Source organism: Schistocerca cancellata, chromosome 11 (assembly GCF_023864275.1).
Source record: "Schistocerca cancellata isolate TAMUIC-IGC-003103 chromosome 11, iqSchCanc2.1, whole genome shotgun sequence".
In the NCBI taxonomy this organism is placed as follows: Eukaryota; Metazoa; Arthropoda; class Insecta; order Orthoptera; family Acrididae; genus Schistocerca; species Schistocerca cancellata.
The window spans coordinates 147,588,859-147,615,825 of record NC_064636.1 but is presented as its reverse complement, the minus strand read 5'-3'; the positions used below and the strand labels follow the sequence as shown (position 1 = coordinate 147,615,825).

At 44.8% G+C, this 26,967-nt stretch overlaps 1 protein-coding gene across 1 annotated transcript in view; it reads left to right on the top strand.

Moving 5' to 3' along the window:
• The first annotated feature begins 5,409 nt into the window (after positions 1-5,409).
• The window catches only part of LOC126108371 (ankyrin-1-like), a 149,484-nt gene continuing 127,926 nt past the window's right edge, over positions 5,410-26,967 (top strand). Inside the window, exon 1 of the mRNA XM_049913585.1 lies at positions 5,410-5,478. The gene's annotated coding sequence lies outside the window, so the exon portion shown is untranslated. The remainder of the gene's footprint in view (positions 5,479-26,967) is intronic.

The window sequence follows — 26,967 nt, the reverse complement described above, 5'->3', positions numbered from 1 at the left end:
CCATTTTAAATATTTAAAACAGTTCTCATTCTCGCCGCTGGCGGTAAAAGTCCATCTGCCGTACGGTGCTGCCATCTCTGGGACGTATTGACAATGAACGCAGCCTCATTGTAAAACAATGCGCGTGTTTCTATCTGTTTCCAGACCGGAGAAAAAAAATCGGAGGTCTTAGAACTTGAATGCACCTCGTAATAGACAGACAGTCATCGAGCAAACCAAAAATAATATCAGGCGTTCCCCAAGGAAGTGTTATAGGCCCTCAGTTCTTCCTGAATAGCCACCTTAGATTGTTTGCAGATGACGCTGTCATTTACCATCTTGTAAAGTCATCAGATGACCAAAACGAATTGCAAAACTATTTAGATAAGATATCTGTATGGTGTGAGAAGTGGCAATTGACCGTCAGTAAAGAAAAGTGTGCAGTTATTCACATGAGTACTAAAAGAAATCCTCTAAATTTCGATTACGCGATAAGTCACACAAATCTGAAAGCTGTTTATTCAACTAAATACAGATCACAATTGCAAATAACCTAAACTGGAACGATCACATAGGTGAGGTTGTGGGTAGAGCAAGCCAAAGACTGCGATTCACTGGCAGAACACTTAGAAGATGCAACAGGTCTACTAAAGAGTCTGCTTACACCACGCTTGTCCGCCCTATTCTGCAGTATTGCTGTGCGGTGTGGGATCCGCAACAGGTGGGATTGACGGATGATATTGAAAAAGTACAAAGAAGGGCGGCTCGTTTTGTACAGGGCTATTACAAATGATTGAAGCGATTTCATAAATTCGCTGTAGCTCCGTTCATTGACATATGGTCACGACACACTACAGATACGTAGAAAAACTCATGAAGTTTTGTTCGGCTGAAGCCGCACTTCAGGTTTCTGCCGCCAGAGCGCTCGAGAGCGCAGTGAGACAAAATGGCGACAGGAGCCGAGAAAGCGTATGTCGTGCTGGAAATGAACTCACATCAGTCAGTCATAACAGTGCAACGACACTTCAGGACGAAGTTCAACAAAGATCCACCAACTGCTAACTCCATTCGGCGATGGTATGCGCAGTTTAAAGCTTCTGGATGCCTCTGTAAGGGGAAATCAACGGGTCGGCCTGCAGTGAGCAAAGCAACGGTTGAACGCGTGCGGGCAAGTTTCACGCGTAGCCCGCGGAAAATTGGCTCACGCCACAACTGGAGACCGACAGCGCCGACTTCATCTTTCAACAGGATGGTGCTCCACCGCACTTCCATCATGATGTTCGGCATTTCTTAAACAGGAGGTTGGAAAACCGATGGATCGGTCGTGGTGGAGATCATGATCAGCAATTCGTGTGACGGCCTCCACGCTCTCCCGACTTAACCCCATGCGATTTCTTTCTGTGGGGTTACGTGAAAGATTCAGTGTTTAAACCTCCTCTACCAAGAAACGTGCCAGAACTGCGAGCTCGCATCAACGATGCTTTCGTACTCATTGATGGGGACATGCTGCGCCGAGTGTGGGAGGAACTTGATTATCGGCTCGATGTCTGCCGAATCACTAAAGGGGCACATATCGAACATTTGTGAATGCCTAAAAAAACTTTTTGAGTATTTGTACGTGTGTGCAAAGCATTGTGAAAATATCTCAAATAATAAAGTTATTGTAGAGCTGTGAAATCGCTTCAATCATTTGTAATAACCCTGTATTATCGCCAAGTATGGTAGATAGTGCCACAGACATGAGACGTGAATCGGAGTGGCAATCATTAAAACAAAGGCGTTTTTCGTTGCGACGGGATCTTCTCATGAAATTTCGATCACCAATTTTCTCCTCCAATTGCGTAAACATTCTGCTGGCACCCACCTACATAGGAAGAAATGATCATGACGTTCAAGGTGATTCATTGAACCCTCTGCCAGACACTTTATTGTGAATAGCAGAGTAATCACGAAGATGTAGATATGCTGCTAAATCATAACGCCAAACTACCGCTGATTATAGGCCGTATTCAATTTCCAGTTATCAAAGATTTCCTCAACAGTGTGTGAATAGCATCGACACCACTAACACGTCACCCAGTACACCATGCAGTCTATAATGGTCGCCTAGTCGTAGACATTGCTATAATCGCACTATTTCACTCCCATTTACGGAGCTTGTTAGCACTTGATATTAGGTTGGCGCCATTAAAATGCATTGTGGTAGTCGCTGCTGCTTGCTGGATCGCTGCTGTGACTCGATGCTGATGCTGGCTCTAAATGTGGTTGTCTAGGGGTACAAAGATGAGGTCCCGTGTTTTTGATGTGCTTTTGATGATAAATAATGAGCGAAACAAATATTTAAACTTCAAATCTTTATTACTCTGGTGGCCTTCTTAATTCCACTGTCCACCAAAGACAATGACACAACACAAAGTAGCACTTCTTTTACATGTTCTTTGCAATGTTTATCCACCTCGAACAATAACACACATACACTATACCAAAGTGACATTCACACTCCGCTCCTGACCCTTCTTGCTGCTTGTATTTATAACCTTGTCAAAGAACTACTAAAAAGATATATATTTTATAAGTCACATGTACATGTGTTATCGAGTGACATAATTTAACAGGTTATTAAAATGACAGATTTGTTGACTTGACAGGTTCAAAGAAAATGGTTCAAATGGCTCTGAGCACTATGGGACTCAACTGCTGAGGTCATTAGTCCCCTAGAACTTAGAACTAGTTAAACCTAAGTAACCTAAGGACATCACAAACATCCATGCCCGAGGCAGGATTCGAACCTGCGACCGTAGCGGTCTTGCGGTTCCAGACTGCAGCGCCTTTAACCGCACGGCCACTACGGCCGGCTTGACTTGACACAATAATTCTTTGTTACAAAAAGGCCGTTTTTTAGAAGTTTGTCAATTGACTTCTCTAATTTGCATAAATAAGTAAATAACTTGAATTATTAAGAATTAAATTGGTTTTCGTCTAAAATAGGAGTGTTTACGTGAATACTGAGTGAAAACGTTCCTAGTGAACAAATAGGTTTCACTGGGTGATTTTTATTTAAGGAGATCCAAAATACCTAAGTTGGCCACTATTTTTCGTACTTCATATTAATTATTTAAGATGAACTCAGTGTTTTTACATGATGACATTTGCTGTATCAGTGATCAAGTGATATAAACTTTTGTGTGGGTCAGCTATTCAGTATAATTTAATGGGTTGACTCTTTATGGATACATGTTATGCAGCCATTGTTAACATACACAATAACTTTTTCTATAATCATAAATACTCGTTAAACTGGTTGAATTTGGAGGGTATCGCATACTTCGGTAAAGTAAAGCCTTTAATAGGTTCCGTTACAAGTCCCAGTATAGGCCATTTAATTGCTGAAAAATGCTCCGCGCTCGCATCTTTAAAAAGCCAACGACTTAATTTCTACCGCAGTCGTAACCGAGCCAATAAAGGAGTGTTATGTCCTACCACACCGTCGTTGTTGCTTGTCTGTCATCAATGACAACCCCACGCGAGCGTAGCTGCTCTCGTTAGTTACGTGAAGGCCATCGGCTACTTCGTTGTCCGTGTTGAAAGGTAATGCCTGAAATCATGTCTTCACAGCACAGTCTTGACTGTATGGATCGCGGAATATTGATTTCCCTAATGATTTCCGATGCGGAATGTAGCGTGCGTCTAGCTGCAACTGCCATTCCACGTTCAAAGTCAGTTAATTCCCGTCGAGCGGTAATAATGACGTCGGGAATATTTTCACATGAATCACCTGAGAGCTCTGCCGATGCACTTCGCTTTTATACCTCGTCTACGCGACGTATGTATGAGTCTGGCGATATACCATCTGACTTTCGGAAAAGCATCATCCACACAATTCCGAAGACGGCAAGAGCTGACAAGTGCGAGAATTATCGCACAATCAGCTTAACAGCTCATGCATCGAAGCTGCTTACAAGAATAATATACAGAAGAATGGAAAAGAAAATTGAGAATGCGCTAGGTGACGATCAGTTTGGCTTTAGGAAAAGTAAAGGGACGAGAGAGGCAATTCTGACGTTACGGCTAATAATGGAAGCGAGGCTAAAGAAAAATCAAGACACTTTCATAGGATTTGTCAACCTGGAAAAAGCTTTCGACAATATAAAATGGTGCAAGCTGTTCGAGATTCTGAAAAAAGTAGGGGTAAGCTATAGGGAGAGACGGGTCATATACAATATGTACAACAACCAAGAGGGAATAAGAGTGGTCGATCAAGAACGAAGTACTCGTATTAAGAAGGGTGTAAGACAAGGCTGTAGCCTTTCGCCCCTACTCTTCAATCTGTACATCGAGGAAGCAATGATGGAAATAAAAGAAAGGTTCAGGAGTGGAATTAAAATACAAGGTGAAAGGATATCAATGATACGATTCGCTGATGACATTGCTATCCTGAGTGAAAGTGAAGAAGAATTAAATGATCTGCTGAACGGAATGAACAGTCTAATGAGTACACACTATGGTTTGAGAGTAAATCGGAGAAAGACGAAGGTAATGAGAAGTAGTAGAAATGAGAACAGCGAGAAACTTAACATCAGGATTGATGGTCACGAAGTCAAAGAAGTTAAGGAATTCTGCTACCTAGGCAGTAAAATAACCAATGACGGACGAAGCAAGGAGGACATCAAAAGCAGACTCGCTATGGCAAAAAAGGCATTTCTGGCCAAGAGAAGTCTACTAATATCAAATACCGGCCTTAATTTGAGGAAGAAATTTCTGGGGATGTACGTCTGGAGTACAGCATTGTATGGTAGTGAAACATGGACTGTGGGAAAACCGGAACAGAAGAGAATCGAAGCATTTGGGATGTGGTGCTATAGACGAATGTTGAAAATTAGGTGGACTGATAAGGTAAGGAATGTGGAGGTTCTACGCAGAATCAGAGAGGAAAGGAATATGTGGAAAACCTGATAAGGAAAAGATAGGACATCTGCTAAGACATGAGGGAATGACTTCCATGGTACTAGAGGGAGCTGTAGAGGGCAAAAACTGTAGAGGAAGACAGAGATTGGAATACGTCAAGCAAATAATTGAGGACGTAGGTTGCAAGTGCTACTCTGAGATGAAGACGTTAACACAGGAAAGGAATTCGTGGCGGGCCGCATCAAACCAGTCAGTAGACTGATGACCAAAAAAAAAAAAAATCGCGATGTTAGCCCCAACTGTATATGTACATACCGCTGTCCAGTGTCTTTTGTCATCTCAGTACGTTTTATTGTTGGATGCGTTCGCAGTGCAGAGCTCATAGCCGTTTCGCAGTTGTCTGCGAGTTCCGGTTCGGCCGCTTGGCGGCAGCACTGCAGCGCCAGCGGTTCTGCGTCGAGTCCCGGTTCGGCCGCTTGGCAGCAGCACTGCAGCGTCAGCTGTTCTGCGTTGCAGTTCGTTACCGGCGTGTATGCAGGCAGCGTAATAACATCGCGCGGTGAATTGCGAAAGCACTTCACAAAACAGACGGCGGTAAGTCAGCTGCGCATGTGTGTAACTTCCACACGCGTTTGTGTCTCGCTCAGAGCCTAGTTACTAATTTGCGAATTAACGGACTAGGCAACAACTGCTTTGGTAGAGATGCCTTTCTTCCAAAATGTAGTTACTTACTAGCCTGATATTTAGTTCGATCATTCAGCACTTATGCAGTATAGTGGGTACATGGCGCTGATCACGAGTAAAGCACCTATTGATCACGAGAAAAGTACCTATTTTTGAAGGAAAAGCGTATTTCCAAAGATATAAGCAAGACGAGAGCTTTTATTTCAAAAATTGTGTGTTACGGTCATATCTGATGCACGTTATTTCAAAAACTTTTTTTTGCAATAAAGATGGAATTAATGACAAAATTTTCTCAAAAAACCATATTTGTTTATTTTGCACAGATATAGCTATTCAGCATAGCACGGTGAGTTCCGAAACGCCTTTTATTCTATTCTTCAGCTTTTTGCCAGACTGACTCCACGTGATTTGTGGTTGCCTTTGTAAAAGGGATCGACAAAATAAAGCGAATGATTAACAGTCAGATGACTGTAGCCCAAATTACCTATGGTGCCACAAATCGGAAGCTAGTGTGGTTCCAGGCAAAACACGCTGTTGCAAAATTGGCAGCAAACGGGTAGCATCACATCGTGGCACAGCAACCATAAAGATTTGCTTTGCCTCAACGTCATAACCACCAAAGACCCATTGTTCCCGCACCGTATGACTTCGATGGTACTTTTTCCTGACGAAGCAGCTCTCGTCTTGCTTATATCTTCAGAAATAGTGTCGGAAGTTCCATGCGGCTTTTCGCGGATGATGCTGTAATATACAGAGAAGTTGCAGCATTAGAAAATTGTAGCGAAATGCAGGAAGATCTGCAGCGGATAGGCACTTGGTGCAGGGAGTGGCAACTGACCCTTAACATAGACAAATGTAATGTATTGCGAATACATAGAAAGAAGGATCCTTTATTGTATGATTATATGATAGAACAAACACTGGTAGCAGTTACTTCTGTAAAATATCTGGGAGTATGCGTGCGGAACGATTTGAAGTGGAATGATCATATAAAATTAATTGTTGGTAAGGCGGGTACCAGGTTGAGATTCATTGGGAGAGTCCTTAGAAAATGTAGTCCATCAACAAAGGAGGTGGCTTACAAAACACTCGTTCGACCTATACTTGAGTATTGCTCATCAGTGTGGGATCCGTACCAGATCGGGTTGACGGAGGAGATAGAGAAGATCCAAAGAAGAGCGGCGCGTTTCGTCACAGGGTTATTTGGTAAGCGTGATAGCGTTACGGATATGTTTAACAAACTAGAGTGGCAGACTCTGCAAGAGAGGCGCTCTGCATCGCGGTGTAGCTTGCTCGCCAGGTTTCGAGAGGGTGCGTTTCTGGATGAGGTATCGAATATATTGCTTCCCCCTACTTATACCTCCCGAGGAGATCACGAATGTAAAATTAGAGAGATTCGAGCGAGCACGGAGGCTTTCAGACAGTCGTTCTTCCCGCGAACCATACGCGTGCGACTGGAACAGGAAAGGGAGGTAATGACAATGGCACGTAAAGTGCCCTCCGCCACACACCTTTGGGTGGCTTGCGGAGTATAAATGTAGATGTAGAAATACGCGTTTCCTTCAAAAATAGGTACTTTTCTTGTAATCAATAGGTGCTTTCCTCGTGATCAGCGCATGTACCCACTATACTACACAAGTGCCATTCTTTGTAACGGAAACGCACTATGTGGTTTTGCTGTAAGCATTATTGTCAAAATTGCTTTTGTGTGTAAGTAACCTTCACACGCGATTGTGTCTGGCTCAGAGCCTAGTTCACTGATTTGCGAATTAATAGAATGGACAAAAAATGCTTTGGTACAGATACCTTTCTGCAAAATTGTAGTTACTTACTAGCCTGATATTTAGTTCGATGATTCTTCGTAATGGAAACTCACTCTGTGTTTTTGTTGGAAGTATTATTGTCAAATTTGCATTTGTTCCTTTCAATTCTGTTATGTTCGAGCAACTGCGTGCTTGATGTTGCAGTGTGCCATTGGAAAATGCACTGACATTTTTAAAACTATAGACAGACGATAGATTATTCATAAAACCAATTGTTGAAACTGTTTATTTTGCTCCAGAAGTCGAAATATTGTATTCGCATTTAAAGGGGTGGCGGCTTTTTAGGGTCGACAGAAGCGTCCGATCCCACGCGTCGGCTTTGACCCGTGACGTAAGGGTGTTGTCGTGTGTGACGTCATGACGGCGCGGAGTTTGGTTTGAGTGTGGCTATCTCCAGTTCTGTTTTATCTTATTTTATTTACTTTCCTGATCTGCTCGTTCTACCTCGTGAGATTTTTTTTAAATTTAAAAACACTTATTACTTATTTTAATTATCTGTTTCCTCCAATTTCCGTTTTAGTTTATTATATTTATCTTTCTGATCTGTTCGTTCTATCCCGTGAGATTTTTTTTTAAAAGACAAAAAACACTAATCAGCTACGGAAGCATCTTTATCTTCTATGGGTTGCAGGGGTTACGACCCATGGGGAGGAGGGCGGGTATTCATGCATGGCTGTCTTCACTTACACGTTGTAGCTACGCAAGGCGTCTAAATTTGTTTATATTTAGTTTGCCCCCCCACCCAAAACACCCCATTTCCCGCGCTTGTCCCGTTAGTGTCATTAGGCTTCTTGTGGAAAGTGTGTGTGTTTGTTTTTGTTTCCGCCATATTTGTGACGTCATGGGTCAAAGCAGACGGGCGGGATCGGACGCTTCCGTATTTCCGCTTCTTAATTGCTTCACCCCTTACGTAATGACTGTTACTGTACAAGAGATCATATGTGTTTGTGTCGTAGTACCGTTACTGTGTGCCGTTGGACGGTCTGCTGGTACGGAGCGTTAATTGTAGCACACTTCAGTGCATCTGAAAGTTGAGAGCATGTGTTGTGTTGCCTTTCTCGACTTTTGACCCACATACACTGATATACGGAAATAGCAATAGAACCCATACGTCCAGCGTCGTCATTGTCGACGTATGTATCTGCTGTAGACTTGGCCACTGTTTCTGTGTTTCGATACAGTGTATCGATACGTGGAACTGTTTCAGTGTTTCGGAACGGCTGTGGTTCACTGTTTCGAAACAGTGGTGTTTCATTCCGCCCCTGTCTCGGATAACCGGACCAGGTTCGATCTCGAGCCAGACACAGAAACTGTATCGTTGTTTCAAAATAAGACTGTTTCAGTCCACCTGTGCTTGGAACGGGCTAATTGTATCGAAACAGTGATGTTTCATTCCGCTCTGTGTCGGACGAGATTCGGGCTCGGCACAGGTACTGAAACACAACATAACACTTCATGAAACACTTTCAAGAGTGTCGAAATCTTTTTGACAAACAATAGCATGAAGCTTAAGATATCCGAAAATAAAGTTTCGTTTCTAGCTGACTGTCCTATTTCGAAATGGCGTAACATGCCCTTTATAAACATTAACCGAACAATAAACAACGAATACTATTCACATTCAAAATAATGAATATGTGAAAATAATTAATTTAAATTACACTTTTTTTTATAACATACGCTTCTCTGTTCATGTACAGCAATCATATTAAGTAACACAAGTAAGCCTACAACATTTTGAATAAAGAAAGGCGTAGAGTGACAGTTATTGGACATATACATAAATTTGATGTAGGTATCATTGCAAGCAATCTGTTTGACATATCACTGATAGTGTAATGGTGAACGGGAAGGGCTGGGAAGCATGGTGAATTTATAGTAACGGTTCGAAACACCTTGAGAGGCAAAATTGTTTCTATTATATTTTGTTATTTATTCGAATTATTTGGCGTTATTTGTGAGTCTGTAGTCACTGTGCCTATTATCCACAATGATTCCCTTTGTGGGCGTGGAAATTAGCAGGATGGGTATATTACCCATACTAACGGAATGTGGGAATCACAGTGGCGTATCCGTTGTTTCTGCAGTTTGCTCCCACCTCCAGTTCCGTTTGTGGTGGTTCTTCTGTCTTCAGCTATGCCTGTCCTCAGCCAATTGAAAAGTATGAAATTCACACGACACGAAAGCAGCGCATTTGCTTCAGGAAATAAGAAACTGCCAAGACGCCTAAGTGATAGTTTCATACCTTCTGCGATATGATTATCGCTCTCGCACCTCATTTATGTTTATATGGACATACTTATACAGTAGACATTCAAGATGATAAAATGTGTATGTTTATTAGATTACAAAACACAAACTGTTTCGCTGTTTCGAAACAGCGTATCGAAACATTACATTGTACTGTTTCATTTGTTTCGAAACAGTTACGTGTTTGTTTGCCCATCTCTAATCTGCTGTTTCCTTCCTTTATTCTGCGGTGGCCTTCTTGGTCTGTATTCTGCTGAAACCTACGAATACAAAATTTTAGAGTGACATCCCACAAGAGCTGGCTCATTGTTTTGTCTGCATCCGTTGTTCGCAAAACAGGCAGGTTGTTTTGAGCGTGTCAGACACTCAATACTAGGTAGATGCCAGTTGCCATTTAGTGTAAACGGAAGATATTTTCGAGCAACGTCTATGAAACGGGATTCACTACAATGTACTGTGACACGGTAGTTAGATCACCGTCACTGAACATCATTAGCGTCAAAACTTTCGTGCATCTCTAGTGGGGTAACTTTGCCACATAAAAAAGGATTTCTTTTTAACTCCTGCAAACATCCTAAAATTACGTGTATGAAGCTTTTTACACCGTGTATATGTACTCCCTAGTATGTGGCCTCGGCCGTGTTATATCATTTGTACCATTCCCCGTGTCAATTATAGTCTGATTCGGATTTTGTCATTCTACAGTTGGCGGTTTGTGTCCTGTATCTGTTTTGAAATTAGGTGACGAAGGTGATTTAATTTCCTTGTTTGGCCGTGCGGTTAAAGGCGCTGCAGTCTGGAACCGCAAGACCGCTACGGTCGCAGGTTCGAATCCTGCCTCGGGCATGGATGTTTGTGATGTCCTTAGGTTAGTTAGGTTTAAGTAGTTCTAAGTTCTAGGGGACTAATGACCTCAGCAGTTGAGTCCCATAGTGCTCAGAGCCTTTTGAACCATTTTTTTTGAATTTCCTTGTTTCGTTTTCCGTTGGTGTTTGGTGTACGTTCTGAAGCTGTATTTGTTACCTATTTATGCTGTTTTACTTACTATTGCTGCTTCCGCGTTATTGTTACAGGGTGTATACTATCGGAGAAAAATCCTGGAATTTTTTCATCCGGGAGAAAACCAGGAAAAATCCGGGAATTTTTTAGAACTTGGGGAATTTTTCATTGTTTTAGTTTTCAGTTAATTTTTTTTTAAAATTATGACTGGTAAGAACCGATACTCTAACAAAAGATATTACTGTATTCCACTACTGCAGAATAATTCTGCAGCAATAAACATGAACTAGTGGAAAAAACGGAAATAAAACTTAAATTGTAAAGGAAATGCGCCATATACAGCATCAAAATAGTGCTCATACAAGCGTCTGCCAACGGCAAAATGTGCAAAGGCTTTAGGGCGACTATGCAATGCTTCATAACAAACAAATTGCCTCCGATGAGCCTAACTTCACAACTGTTTACATTTAGATTCGTTTTAGCTGTTACGTGCGGGTTCATGCGCATGCGCAGTTTGAGTCGCGGATGAGTAGTATCTTTCCCCGCTTCTGGCTACAGAAATGTTGTTGGCTGTGTAAGCAGTCGCAGCAAGCAGGAATGGGGAATTCATATTCTTGAGGAAAAACCCTTGTTTCACAAAGCGCCTAGCATCCAGCGCACATTGGTCTATCGATTACTCATATGATTTTGAAACGCATCCCTGTTGGTTTTTGAACAAATTCTAAGCTGATTACTGAACGAATTGTAAGTTGGTTTTTGAATGCGTGCATAGTGTACGTGATGTCTGTCAGGGGAATCCTCGTCGCATCTAGAGATATAATTCCCAGCAGGCTAAAGGGGATGGAGCTGTACGAGCTGAGCAGAATAAAGCCGAAACGGTTAATGCCAACTGCTGCATGTTTATGTGGTTGGGTTTTCGAATGACCAGCGTTGTTATAATTGGTAGCGGAAGCCATAGATTCAGACTACCAGAGTCGAAATGGACTAACTGGATTAACACGTAAGAAAGATTACGTATTATCTCCTCGGTGTATCAAAGAAAATGAAATTTTGACAGAAAATTTTTGGTCAGATCGCTACACTAGTAAGGGTCAGTTGCACTCGATTAAGTTCTACTCTGGAAGTAGCGCGGAAGACGCGTTGTACGGACATGTAAAAAAAAAAAAAAAAAAAACCTGAGAATAATCGCGCGATAACTAAACCGGTGATTCTGGCAAGGTTAGTGAAGTTAACCGGCGAATAAGTTTTGACAGTGGCAGGAATGGTTCCGGAATTAGTGATAAGATTGTTTTTTAAAATGAGGAAGGAGAAGAAACAGGGACATCACACAAATTATGGAAGAGTATGACGATTCCAAATTTTATGAAACTTTCGTACTACTACGTTCCCATCTCATGCTTGAGAAACTGGAGCGTATGAATGAAGTGTGAAACAAACATAAAGCTCTTCGCTTGTAGTAAGCGTAATAGGCATTTGATATTGGTACTTCGTGAATTATATACTGTCGTGTTATGCAAATGACCATTTGTGCCAAAACAGCCTGGTGTGTTTGATGTGTTACAATTGCTGCTGTATTAGAAAGCCTACTTTCTTTTATCTAGCAGACAGTGACAAAATAGACGTAATCAGTTCGAGAAACCACACCAGTCTTGGGTACTATTTGTATTAACAGCTTTTGCAGTATTAGACAACATTTAGATTTTTCGTGTAGCAAAATGTTTGACGAACTTTTTTTTTTTTTTTTTTTTTTTTTTTTTTTTTTTTTTTTGCGGTAATAGATTCTTTCGCAGAAAGGAAGCACGCCATGCAAAGCTGTAGCAAGATTGGAGAGAAAAAATTCTAGGAGCTGAGGATTGAAAAAAGTGTACTGTCTCGCTTGTCTCTTGTCTTTACTGGTTTTATGTATCCTATATTTAATTTTATGCCGAGCAAAAGAGACAATCATGGCGTAATAGTCAATAAAGAGCGCAAATTTTCTGAGCTCTTGTTCTCCCGATTACAAATAATCCCACACCATTGAAACTTCCTGGCAGATTAAAACTGTGTACCCGACCGAGACTCGAACTCGGGACCTTCGCCTTTCGCGGGCAAGTGCTCTACCGTCTGAGCTACCGAAGCACGACTCACGCCCGGTCCTCACAGCTTTACTTCTGCCAGTATCTCGTCTCCTACCTTCCAACACACAGTTTTAATCTGCCAGGAAGTTTCATATCAGCGCACACTCCGCTGCAGAGTGAAAATCTCATTCTGAATCCCACATTATTATTTGCGAGATTTTTTTTAAGAGATGGAGGATGTCAAACTGGCCGTCTGGGAGCAGGAGAGGCACCGCAGTACGTTTTAATTTCCACTGTCCTGAAGAATATAGTTTGATGGCATCCATTACAAGACATACGCGTTTTTCAATTGCACAGAGCCAAATACAGTTACGTGCTGTCTGAAGAGGCTTGCCACTGCACTTTTGCCTTACATTTCCTCGAGCACGTATGTTTTGTGTGTCAGACTCTTCAGAAAGGTGTGCGGTACAAATCAACATATTATTGAAAAACCGATTTTTTAAATTTTTGACATCCTATCTCAAACCCTCGATGGGGGAGGGGGCACTATCTAGTGTTGCCCCGGTGCGGAAATATCGCAGATACGGAGCCGGTTCGCACAGCAGTCTGAATTACATCTACATCTTCATGATTACTCTGCAATTCACATTTAAGTGCTTGTCAGAGGGTTCATCGAACCACAATCATACTATCTCCCTACCATTCCACTCCCGAACAGCGCGCGGGAAAAACGAACACCTAAACCTTTCTGTTCGAGCTCTGATTTCTCTTATTTTATTTTGATGATCATTCCTACCTATGCAGGTTGGGCTGAACAAAATATTTTCGCATTCGGAAGAGAAAGTTGGTGACTGAAATTTCGTAAATAGATCTCGCTGCGACGAAAAACGTCTTTGCTTTAATGACTTCCATCCCAACTCGCATATCATATGTGCAACACTCTCTCCCCTATTACGCGATAATACAAAACGAGCTGCCCTTTTTTTGCACCCTTTCGATGTCCTCCGTCAATCCCACCTGGTAAGGATCCCACACCGCGCAGCAATATTCTAACAGGACGAACGAGTGTAGTGTAAGCTGTCTCTTTAGTGGACTTGTTGCGTCTTCCAAGTGTCCTGCCAATGAAAAGCAACCTTTGGCTCGTCTTCCCCACAATATTATCTATGTGGTCTTTCCAACTGAAGTTGTTCGTAAGTTTAACATCCAGGTACTTAGTTGAATTGACATCCTTGAGAATTGTACTATTTATCGAGTAATCGAATTCCAACAAATTTCTTTTGGAACTCGTGTGGATCACCTCACACTTTTCGTTATTAAGCGTCAACTGCCACCTGCCACACCGTACAGCAATCTTTTCTAAATCGCTTTGCAACTGATACTGGTCTTCGGATGACCTTACTAGACGGTAAATTACAGCATCATCTGCGAACAACCCAAGAGAACTGCTCAGATTGTCACCCAGGTCATTTATATACACTCCTGGAAATGGAAAAAAGAACACATTGACACCGGTGTGTCAGACCCACCATACTTGCTCCGGACACTGCGAGAGGGCTGTACAAGCAATGATCACACGCACGGCACAGCGGACACACCAGGAACCGCGGTGTTGGCCGTCGAATGGCGCTAGCTGCGCAGCATTTGTGCACCGCCGCCGTCAGTGTCAGCCTGTTTGCCGTGGCATACGGAGCTCCATCGCAGTCTTTAACACTGGTAGCATGCCGCGACAGCGTGGACGTGAACCGTATGTGCAGTTGACGGACTTTGAGCGAGGGCGTATAGTGGGCATGCGGGAGGCCGGGTGGACGTACTGCCGAATTGCTCAACACGTGGGGCGTGAGGTCTCCACAGTACATCGATGTTGTCGCCAGTGGTCGGCGGAAGGTGCACGTGCCCGTCGACCTGGGACCGGACCGCAGCGACGCACGGATGCACGCCAAGACCGTAGGATCCTACGCAGTGCCGTAGGGGACCGCACCGCCACTTCCCAGCAAATTAGGGACACTGTTGCTCCTGGGGTATCGGCGAGGACCATTCGCAACCGTCTCCATGAAGCTGGGCTACGGTCCCGCACACCGTTAGGCCGTCTTCCGCTCACGCCCCAACATCGTGCAGCCCGCCTGCAGTGGTGTCGCGACAGGCGTGAATGGAGGGACGAATGGAGACGTGTCGTCTTCAGCGATGAGAGTCGCTTCTGCCTTGGTGCCAATGATCGTCGTATGCGTGTTTGGCGCCGTGCAGGTGAGCGCCACAATCAGGACTGCATACGACCGAGGCACACAGGGCCAACACCCGGCATCATGGTGTGGGGAGCGATCTCCTACACTGGCCGTACACCACTGGTGATCGTCGAGGGGACACTGAATAGTGCACGGTACATCCAAACCGTCATCGAACCCATCGTTCTACCATTCCTAGACCGGCAAGGGAACTTGCTGTTCCAACAGGACAATGCACGTCCGCATGTATCCCGTGCCACCCAACGTGCTCTAGAAGGTGTAAGTCAACTACCCTGGCCAGCAAGATCTCCGGATCTGTCCCCCCATTGAGCATGTTTGGGACTGGATGAAGTGTCGTCTCACGCGGTCTGCACGTCCAGCACGAACGCTGGTCCAACTGAGGCGCCAGGTGGAAATGGCATGGCAAGCCGTTCCACAGGACTACATCCAGCATCTCTACGATCGTCTCCATGGGAGAATAGCAGCCTGCATTGCTGCGAAAGGTGGATATACACTGTACTAGTACCGACATTGTGCATGCTCTGTTGCCTGTGTCTATGTGCCTGTGGTTCTGTCAGTGAGATCATGTGATGTATCTGACCCCAGGAATGTGTCAATAGAGTTTCCTCTTCCTGGGACAATGAATTCACGGTGTTCTTATTTCAATTTTCAGGAGTGTATATATATATATATATATATATATATATATATATATATATTATACTACAGGCCATTAAAATTGCTACACCACGAAGATGACGTGCTACAGACGCGAAATTTAACCGACAAAAAGAAGATGCTGTGATATGCAACTGATTAGCTTTTGAGAGCGTTCACACAAGGTTGTCGCCGGTGGCGACACCTACAACGTGCTAAGATGAGGAAAGTTTCCAACCGATTTCTCATACACAAACAGCAGTTGGCCAGCTATGCCTGGTGAAACGTTGTTGTGATGCCTCGTGTAAGGAGGAGAAATGCGTACCATCACGTTTCCGACTTTGATAAAGGTCGAATTGTAGCCTATCGCGATTGCGGTCAATCGCATCGCGACATTGCTGCTCGCGTTGGTCGAGATCCAATGACTGTTAGCAGAGTTTGGAATCGGTGGCTTCAGGAGGTTAATACGGAACGCCGTGCTGGATCCCAACGGCCTTGTATCACTAGCAGTCGAGATGACTGGCATCTTATCCGCATGGCTGTAACGGATCGTGCAGCAACGTCTCGATCCCTGAGTCAACAGATGGGGACGTTTGCAAGACAACCATCTGCACGAACAGTTCGACGACGTTTGCAGCAGCACGGACTATCAGCTCGGAGACCGTGGCTGCGGTTACCCTTTACGCAGTATCACAGACAGGAGCGCCTGCGATGGTGTACCCGACGACGAACCTGGGTGCACGAATGGCAAAACGTCATTTTTCAAATGAATCCAGGTTCTGGTTACATCATCATGATGGTCGCATCCGTGTTTGGCGACATCGTGGTGAACGCACATTGGAAGCGTGTATTCGTCATAGCCATTCTGGCGTATCACCCGGTGTGATGGTTACACGTCTCGGTCACCTCTTGTTCGCATTGACGGCACTTTGAACAGTGGACGTTACATTTCAGCGGTGTTACGATCCGTGGCTCTACCCTTCATTCGATCCCTGCGAAACCCTACATTTCAGCAGGATAATGCACGACCGCATGTTGCAGGTCCTGTACGGGCCTTTCTGGATACAGAACATGTTCGACTGCTGCCCTGGCTAGCACTTTCTCCAGATCTCTCAAAAGTGAAAACGTCACAATACGCCAGTCACTACTCTTGATGAACTGTTGTATTGTGTTGAAGCTGCATGGGCAGCTGTACCTGTACACGCCATCCAAGCTCTGTTTGACTCAATGGCCAGGCGTATCAAGGTCGTTAATACGGCCAGAAGTGGTTGTTCTGGGTACTGATTTCTCAGGATGTATGCACCCAAATTGCGTGAAAATGTAATCACATGTCAGCTCTAGTATAATATATTTGTCCAATGAATAGCCGGTTGAAATCCGTATCTGGCCATCCAGTTTCAGGTTTCCTCTGATTTTCCTAAATCGCTCCAGGGCACAGCCATCCCTGACACAATCAGATCTTGCGCTCGTTCTCTAATGACCTCGATGTCGACGGGACGAGGAACCCAATCTCTTTCCTTCCTTCCTTCGCTAACATCCACCTCCCCTCCCTCCATCACCAGCAACATGCAACGGCTCAACAGTGCAAATCTCGTATTATATATATTCTTTCAATCATTAAACTGAGGAGAGCAGATGTCCACGTTTTCTGGGGACGATCCTCAGTTTTTACGCTTTGTTCTCAATCTTTAGCTGACTGAAGATAAAAAATGTCTTCAGTAGTTAATTTTTTATGCTCAATTTTTGTAATTTTCCAAAATAACTATAATAGGAAGAATGGGCTGAACATTTTGAACTAGAACTCAGCTGAATGTACCAGTGAAACCAAATTTACATCAGATGTTTATTTAATTGCAAGAAAATGGACTAATAAAGCTGTGGATATATTTTCTGGTGCGAATGAATTTTTCCTTGAATTTTGAAAATTTGTGGTAATGACCTATGGGACGAAAAGGCAGCAGTTATCGCTCCCCAGGCTTGCACTCCACTTAATCTAAATTAAAGTAACTTACACAAAGGACAACGCACGCGCACGCACGCACGCGCACGCACGCGCACGCACGCACGCGCACGCACGCACGCGCACGCACGCACGCGCACGCACGCACGCGCACGCACGCGCGCGCACGCGCACGCACAAACACACGCACACACACAAACACACGCGCAAACACGCGCGCACGCGCAAACACGCGCACACACGCACACACACACACACACGCGCACGCGCACGCACACGCACACGCACACGCACACGCACACGCACACGCACACGCACACGCACACGCACACGCACACGCACACGCACACGCACACGCACACGCACACGCACACGCACACGCACACGCACACGCACACGCACACGCACACGCACACGCACACGCACACGCACACGCACACGCACACGCACACGCACACGCACACGCACACGCACACGCACACGCACACGCACACGCACACGCACACGCACACGCACACGCACACGCACACGCACACGCACACGCACACGCACACGCACACGCACACGCACACGCACACGCACACGCACACGCACACGCACACGCACACGCACACGCACACGCACACGCACACGCACACGCACACGCACACGCACACGCACACGCACACGCACACGCACACGCACACGCACACGCACACGCACACGCACACGCACACGCACACGCACACGCACACGCACACGCACACGCACACGCACACGCACACGCACACGCACACGCACACGCACACGCACACGCACACGCACACGCACACGCACACGCACACGCACACGCACACGCACACGCACACGCACACGCACACGCACACGCACACGCACACGCACACGCACACGCACACGCACACGCACACGCACACGCACACGCACACGCACAAACACACGCACACGCACACGCACAAACACAAACACAAACACAAACACAAACACAAACACAAACACAAACACAAACACAAACACACACACACGCACACGCACAAACACACACACACGCACACGCACACACGCGCGCGCGTTCGAGTCTTCCCGCGTGTGTGCGCGCGCGCGCGCGCGCGCGCACGCACACGCGGGAAGACTCGAACCTCCGACGGGAGCTGAATTTTGAAATTATGCTACACTGATGCGAGACATGCCGAAGCATCAGACTAGGTCATCTCGATAGTCGTGATGTTATTTCGCTCTTCTTTTAATTGAAATATTTCTAGAATGGAGACTTAATCCCTTTTTAGTACCTACTATCTTACTATTAAATAAATAAATGACATCTCGTTGTTTGTATTTTCTATTGAGAGTTCTACATCTTTCGTTAGTCGCAATGGTGGCGCATTGATCTAAGCGACTGCCTCCTGATCATTCGTCAGAGATGAGTCCGGGTTCGAATCCCGGTGAGGCATGGATGTTGTATTTGTCTAAATACACTGGCCCTTCCCCATCCCTGATAGTGGCCCTAAATTAGGGACGGCTGACTGCTTTCAGTCCATTGATTGCTCACAGTAGTGGTTAAATCGCAATTTAAAACACTTTTCTGAAGTACATTTTTCCGTTAAACTGTTTGTTCAAGAGTAGTTACTGGTCCTGGAATATTCCTTTTTCTGTACCGTAAATTTTTGGCTTGAGATTTTTTCGTGCACAGCAAAAGATCGAAATTTCTGTACGAAATCAGAATGTAGATTTGTTTTTGTGCGTTGCCCCCTATGAGGAACATTTAATATTTACCAGAAGTAATACTCCGAATGATAGTACTTTATTCGTATTTTATACTCGCTTCACATGAAAAGTATCACTCACAATCATCGTACATTTGCTGGACAGTCGTGATACAGCCTATAAACTGTTTGCTAACCAGCGGCCTTATCATAACACACCAAGCGTTGTCAGCAACTGAGACGCCTTGCAGATGCAGTCCGAGAACAACGAATGGTGCTACATTACTTCACGATAGCTGCCGCCCGCATTCTGCTTGACTGGGAAACGCTATACAGGAGTTACGTTGGGAAGTCACTCCCCACCCACCTTATTCGCCCGATGTCGCGCCCTCACATTTTAACCTTTTCCGCTCTATCGAACAACCTTCAAGGAACTTCCTTTCCGGATGAGAATGCTCTCCGAATATGGCTCGACGAGTTGTTCGCCTCAAAACCACGCGCTTCCTACACAGTTGCCAAACCGAAAAGTTACCCCAGCGTTTGCAGTTGCAAATAGGGAACGAGAATACGTTATCGATGATGACTAAAGCTTCTGATATGTGTATCTGTTATGATGGAAAGACGTTACGAACTTACGCGTGAACCCAATAGAACGCACGTTTCCCACACCGGCAAATAAACTGAGACTTTACTTTCGATAAAATTTTTCTGGTTTTGTCGCCGCATTGTCAATATACTCGTATAAAACAAGCGACGTTTCGGTCTACGTTGCAAGGGACGTTCTTCGGGGTGATTTTGTTTAACCGTAAACAAAAACACCCTGAAGAAGGTCGCTTGCAACGTAGACCGAAACGTCGCTTGTTTATACACTGCTGGCCATTAAAATTGCTACACCAAGAAGATGACGTGCTGCAGACCCGAAATTTAACCGACAGGAAGAAGCTGCTGTGATATGCAAATGATTACCTTTTCAGAGCATTCACACGAGGTTGGCGTCGGTGGCGACACTTACAACGTGCTGACATGAGGAAACTTTCCAACCGATTTCTCATACACAAACAGCAGTTGACCGGCGTTACCTGGTGAAACGTTGTTGTGATGCCTCATGTAAGGAGGAGAAATGCGTACCGTCACGACTTTGATAAAGGTCGGATTGTAGCCTATCGCGATTGCGGTTTATCGTATCGCGACATTGCTGCTCGCGTTGGTCGAGATCCAATGACTGTTAGCAGAATATGGAATCTGTAGGTTCAGGAGGTTAATACGGAACGCCGTGCTGGATCCCAACGGCCTCGTATCACTAGCAGTCGAGATGACTGGCATCGTCAACAGATGAGGACTTTCGCGAGACAACAACCATCTGCACCAACAGGACGACAAGGTTGCAACAGCACAGACTATCAGCTCGGAGACCGTGGCTGCGGTTACCCTTGACGCTGCATCACAGACAGGAGCGCCTCCGATGGTGTACTCGACGACGAACCTGGGTGCACGAATGGCAAAACGTAATTTTTTCGGATGAATCCAGGTTCTGTTTACAGCATCATGATGGTCGCATCCGTGTTTGGCGACATCGCGGTGAACGCACGTTGGAAGGGTGTATTCGCCGTATCACCCTGCGTGATGGTGTGGGGTGCCATTGGTTACACGTCTGGGTCACCTCTTGTTCGCATTGACGGCACTGTGAACAGTGGACGTTACATTTCAGATGTGTTACGACCCGTGGCTCTACTCTCGATTCCTTTCCTGCGAAACGCTACATTTTAGCAGGATAATGCACGACCGCATGTTGCAGGTCCTGTACGAGGCTTTCTGGATACAGAAAACGTTCGACTGCTGCCCTGGTCAGCACGTTCTCCAGATCTCTCACCAACTGAAAACGTCTGGTCAATGGTGGCCGAGCAACTGGCTCGTCACAATACGCCAGTCAGTACTCTTGATGAACTGTGGTATCGCTTTGAAGCTGCATGGGTAGCTGTACCTGTAAACGCCATCCAAGCTCGTTTTGACTCAATGCCCAGGCATATCAAGGCCGTTAATACGGCCAGAGGTGGTTGTTCTGGGTACTGATTTCTCAGGATCTATGCACTCAAATTGCGTGAAAATGTAATCACATGTCAGTTCTAGTATAATATATTTATCCAATGAATACCCGTTTATCATCTGCATTTCGTCTTGGTGTAGCATGTTAATGGCCAGTAGTGTATATTGACAATGCGGTCACAATCCCAGAAAAACTTACGGAACGTGAAACTTTAGGTTGGAGTGTTGGGGAAAACACAAGTAGTGCTTCAGTCACAAAGGGTGCAGGCTGAACAGAGGAAGAACGTAGATGCAGGAACCATTGGTATATCAGTTGCAAATTGTCGTAGCTGTGTTGACAAAATACCAGAGCGCCAAGCGCTAATAGAAAGCACTGATGCTCAAATCGTTATAGGCACTGAAAGCTGGCTAAAGTCGGATATAAGCTCTGCCGAAATTTTTGCGAAGAACCTAACGGTGTTCCGAAAGGATAGGCTAAACACGGTTGGCGGTGGCGTGTTTGCTGCCGTCAGAAGTAGTTTAACTTGTCGCGAAATTGATGAAGATACTTCCTGTGAGTTAGTGTGGGCAGAGGTCATTGTTGGCAACCGGAATAAAATAATTGATTCCTTTTACCGACCTCCCAATTCAGATGATACAATTGCTAAAAGGTTCAAGGAAAACTGGAGTCTGATTTGAAACACGTACCCGACTCATACGATAATAGTTGGTGGTGACTTTAATTTACCCTCGGTATGTTGGCGAAAATACATGTTTAATTCCAGAGGTACGCATAAAATGTCATCCGAAATGCTGCTAAACGCATTCTCTGAAAATTATTTCGAGAAGTTAGTTCATGAACCCACGCGAATAATAAACGGTTGTGAAAACACACTTGACCTCTTAGCAACAAATAATCCTGAGTTAATAACGAGCAGCAAAACCTATCCAGGGATTAGTGAACACAGGGTTGTCGTAGCGAGATTGAACATTGTAATCCCCAAATCCTCGAAAAATATACCTATTCAAAAAGCAGATAAAAATTCACTCGACGCCTTCCTGAAAGACAATCTCCACTCATTCCGAATTAATAATATAAGTGTAGACCAGATGTGGCTTAAATTCAAAGTATCAGTAGCAATTGAGAGATTTATACCAAATTAACAAACGACGGAGCTGATCCTCCTTGGTACACAAAACGGGTTAGAACACTATTGCAGAAACAACGAAACAAACATGCCAAATTTAAACAGACGCAAAATCCCCAAGATTGGCGACCTTTTACAGAAGCTCGGAATTTAGCGCGGACTTCAATGCGAGATGCCTATAATAGTTTCCACAAGGGAACTTTGTCTCGAAACCTGGCAGAAAATACAGAGAGATTCAGGTCGTATGCGAATTATGTTAGCGGTAAGAAACAATCAATGCCTTCCCTGCACGATAGCAGTGAAGATACTATCGAAGACAGTGCTGCCAAAGAAGAGTTACTAAACACAGCCTTCCGAAATGCCTTCACAAAAGAAATAAATATTCCAGAACTCGAATCGAGAACAGCTGCCAACATGAGTAACGTAGAAGTAAATACCCTCGGAGTATTGAAACAACTTAAATCACTTAATAAAAGCAAGGCTTCTGGTCCAGACTGTATACCAATTAGGTTCCTTTCGGAGTATGCTGATGCATTAGCTCCGTACTTAACAATCATATACAACCGTTCGCTCGACAAAAGATCCGTACCCAAAGACTGGAAAGTTGCACAGGTCACACCAATATTCAAGAAAGGTAGGAGGAGTAATTCACTAAATTACAGGCCCAAATCGTTAACGTCGATATGCATCAGGATTTTGGAACATATATTGTGTTCGAACATCATGAATTACCTCGAAGAAAACGGTCTATTGACACACAGTCAACATTGGTTTAGAAAACATAGTTCCTGTGAAACACAACTAGCTCTTTATTCACATGAAGTGTTGAGTGCTATTGACAACGGATTTCAGGTCGATTCCGTATTTCTGGATTTCCGGACGGCTTTTGACATTGTACCACACAAGCAGTGGAATTGCGTGCTTATGGAATATCGTCTCAGTTATGTGACTGGATTTGTGACTTCCAGGCAGAGGGATCACAGTTCGTAGTAACTGATGGAAAGTCATCGAGTAAAACAGAAGTGATTTCTGGCGTTCCCCAAGGTTGTGTTATAGGCCGTCTGTTGTTCCTTATCTAAATAAACGATTTTGGAGACAATCTGAGCAGCCGTCTTGGGATGTTTGTAGATGACGCTGTCGTTTATCGACTAATAGTTATCGGAAGATCAAAACAAACTGCAAAACGATTTAGAAAAGATACCTGAATGGTGCGAAAAGTGGCAGTTGACCTTGAATGGTTCAAATGGCTCTGAGCACTATGAGACTTAACTTCTGAGGTCATCAGTCCCCTAGAACTTAGAACTACTTAAACCTAACTAACCTAAGGACATCACACACATCCATGCCCGAGGCAGGATTCGAACCTGCGACCGTAGCGGTCGCACGGTTCCAGACTGTAGCGACTAGAACCTCTCGGCCACTCCGGCCGTCCGCAGTTGACCTTGAATAACGAGAAGTATGAGGTCATTCACATGAGTGCTAAAAGGACCTCGTTAAACTTCCGTTACACGATAAATCAGTCTAATCTAAAGGCCGGAAATTCAACTAAATACGCCGGCCGAAGTGGCCGCGCGGTTCTAGGCGCTGCAGTCTGGAACCGCGAGACCGCTACGGTCGCAGGTTCGAATCCTGCCTCGGGCATGGATGTGTGTGATGTCCTTATGTTAGGTTTAACTAGTTCTAAGTTCTAGGCGACTAATGACCTCAGCAGTTGAGTCCCATAGTGCTCAGAGCCATTTGAACCATCAACTAAATACCTAGGTATTACAATTACGAACATTTAAATTGGAAGGCACACATAGAAAATGTTGTGGGAAAGGGTTACCAAAGACTGCGTTTTATTGGCGGGACATTTAGAAAATGTAACAGATCTATTAATGAGCCTATACTACGTTTGTCCGTCCTCTTTTAGAATACTGCTGCGCGGTGTGGGATCCTTAGCAGATAGGACTGTCGCAGTACATCGGAAAAGTTCAAAGAAAGGGAGCACGTTTTATACTATCGCAAAATATGGGAGAGAGTGTCACAGATCTGATACAGGATTTGGGCGCGACATCATTAAAAGAATGGCGATTTTGTTGCGACGGAATCTTCTCACGAAATTCGAATCATCAACTTTTTCCTCCGAATGCGAAAATATTGTGTTGACACCGACCTACATAGGGAAGAACAATCATCACGATAAAATAAGGGAAATCAGAGATCGCACGGAAAGATACAGGTGTTCATTCTTTCCGCGCGCTATATGAGATTGGAATAATAGAGAATTGTGAATGTGGTTCGATGAACCCTCTGCCAGGCACTTGAATGTGATTTGCAGAGTATCTATGTAGATGTAGATGTAGAAAATGGCCGCGGAAGCCTACGTTTGTAAGAATTTATTGTCGCGCAATAGACATGCGAGACGAATTTTCAGTTGCCGTACTGAAAGCATGCTGTGATTTCTATATTTGGGAGCCAGAAAGAGATGGCTCGGGTCTGACCGCTTCAACACGTGCTCGGCGGCACGAAGGCAGCCACGTACGTTCTCCACGAGACAAATCTGTTGACAAGTGGCTGCTGCGCAACACGACGTGTTAAATTAGGGCTGATGTTAAAATATCTGTACTTTCTGCAAAAAAATATCGATATATATCGGCGATAGTCTCTCCCCCCGATATGTCTGTATCAAAATGGCAATATCGAGTGCCGATATTTTCATTTCATGTTATATTTTTTTGCAATTTTCGATAAATATTTGTTCTTTTGAAATTGTAGTAGCAGATTATTTTACTTTCACTGTGTGAACGAGTGTTCCTAATTTTTGAACTTGGCATCACGTCCAATGTCTCTCATTGACTGTGTGAAGCGGGTATACAGGGTGGTCCATTGATAGTGACCGGGCGAAATATCTCACGAAATAAGCATCAAATGAAAAAATTACAAAGAACGAAACTCGTCTAGCTTGAAGGGGGAAACCAGATGGCGTTATGGTTGGCCCGCTAGATGGCGCTACCATGGGTCAAACGGATAGAAACTGCGTTTTTTTAAAATAGGAACCCACATTTTTATTACATATTCGAGTTGTACGTAAAGAAATATGAATGTTTTAGATGGACCACTTTTTTCGCTTTGTGATAGATGGCACTGTTAATAGTCACAAACGGGAAGTATGTGGTATCACGTAACATTCCGCCAATGCGGACGAGATTTGCTTCGTAATACATTACCCGTGTTAAAATGGACCATTTACCAATATCGTGTTGATGACGTTATTTAAGGAAACTGTTCAGCCACATGTGAAATGTCAACTACGACCTGCAACAAATGATGTCCAAGTAGGTGTTTTAGCTGCTGTCGCGTCTAATCCGCACATCTCAAAAACGTTGGTGTTGAGAATGCTACACCAACATCTATTGCACCCGTACCATATTTCTATGCACCAGGAATTGCATGGCGACGACTTCGAACGTCGTCTAGAGTTCTGCTACTGGGCACAAGAGAAATTACGGGACGATGACAGATTTTTTGCACGCGTTCTATTTAGCGACGAAGCGTCATTCACCAACAGCAGTAACGTAAACCGCCATAATATGCACTATCGGGCAACGGAAAATCCACGATGGCTGCGACAAATGGAACATCAGCGACCTTGGCGGGTTAATGTATGGTGCGGCATTATGGGAGGAAGGATGATTGGCCCCCATTTTATCGATGGCAATCTAAATGGTGCAAGGTATGCTGATTTCCTACGTGATGTTCTAACGATGTAACTACAAGATGTTTCACCGCATGACAGAATGGCGGTGTACTTCCAACACGATGACCGAGCGAGGTGGCGCAGTGGTTAGTCACTGGACTCGCATTCCGGAGGACGACGGTTCAATCCCGCGTCCGGCCATCCCGATTTAGGTTTTCCGTGATTTCCCTAAATCGCTCCAGGCAAATGCCGGGATGGTTCCTTTGAAAGGGCACGGCCGACTTCCTTCCCCATCCTTCCCTAATCCGAATAGACCGATGACCTCGCTGACCCAACCAACTCCAACACGATGGATGTCCGGCACATAGCTCGCGTGCGGTTGAAGCGGTATTGAATAGCATATTTCGTGACAGGTGGATTGGTCGTCGTAGCACCCTACCGTGGCCCGCACGTTCACCGGATCTGACGTCCCCGGATTTCTTTCTGTGGAGAAAGTTGAAGGATATTTGCTATCGTGATCCACCGACAACGCCTGACAACATGCGAGCAAGACCCCTGTAGGGGTTAGCCACAGCTTGGCTTGGATGGAAGCAGAGCAGCCTGCCCTTGCTGTTGATAACGTGAGGCAGTGTGGCTGACAGGCAAGCATGGGCAGCGGAATGTGGAATCCGGACACCCCTGGCCGCTGCCCAGGGAGCGCCATGCTGTGAACCTGACGTCACTAGTTTTTTGGTGGATGCTGCAACCAGACTGCCACGTCCGTTAGAGGCAGTCTATTAAAACCTCTCATAACCAGTTTCTGTAACAACGATTTTCGGTTTCTTAAGTCTACATCCTCACCTACATGTACGTGGCTACTCCTCAAATCACACTTAAGTGCCTGGC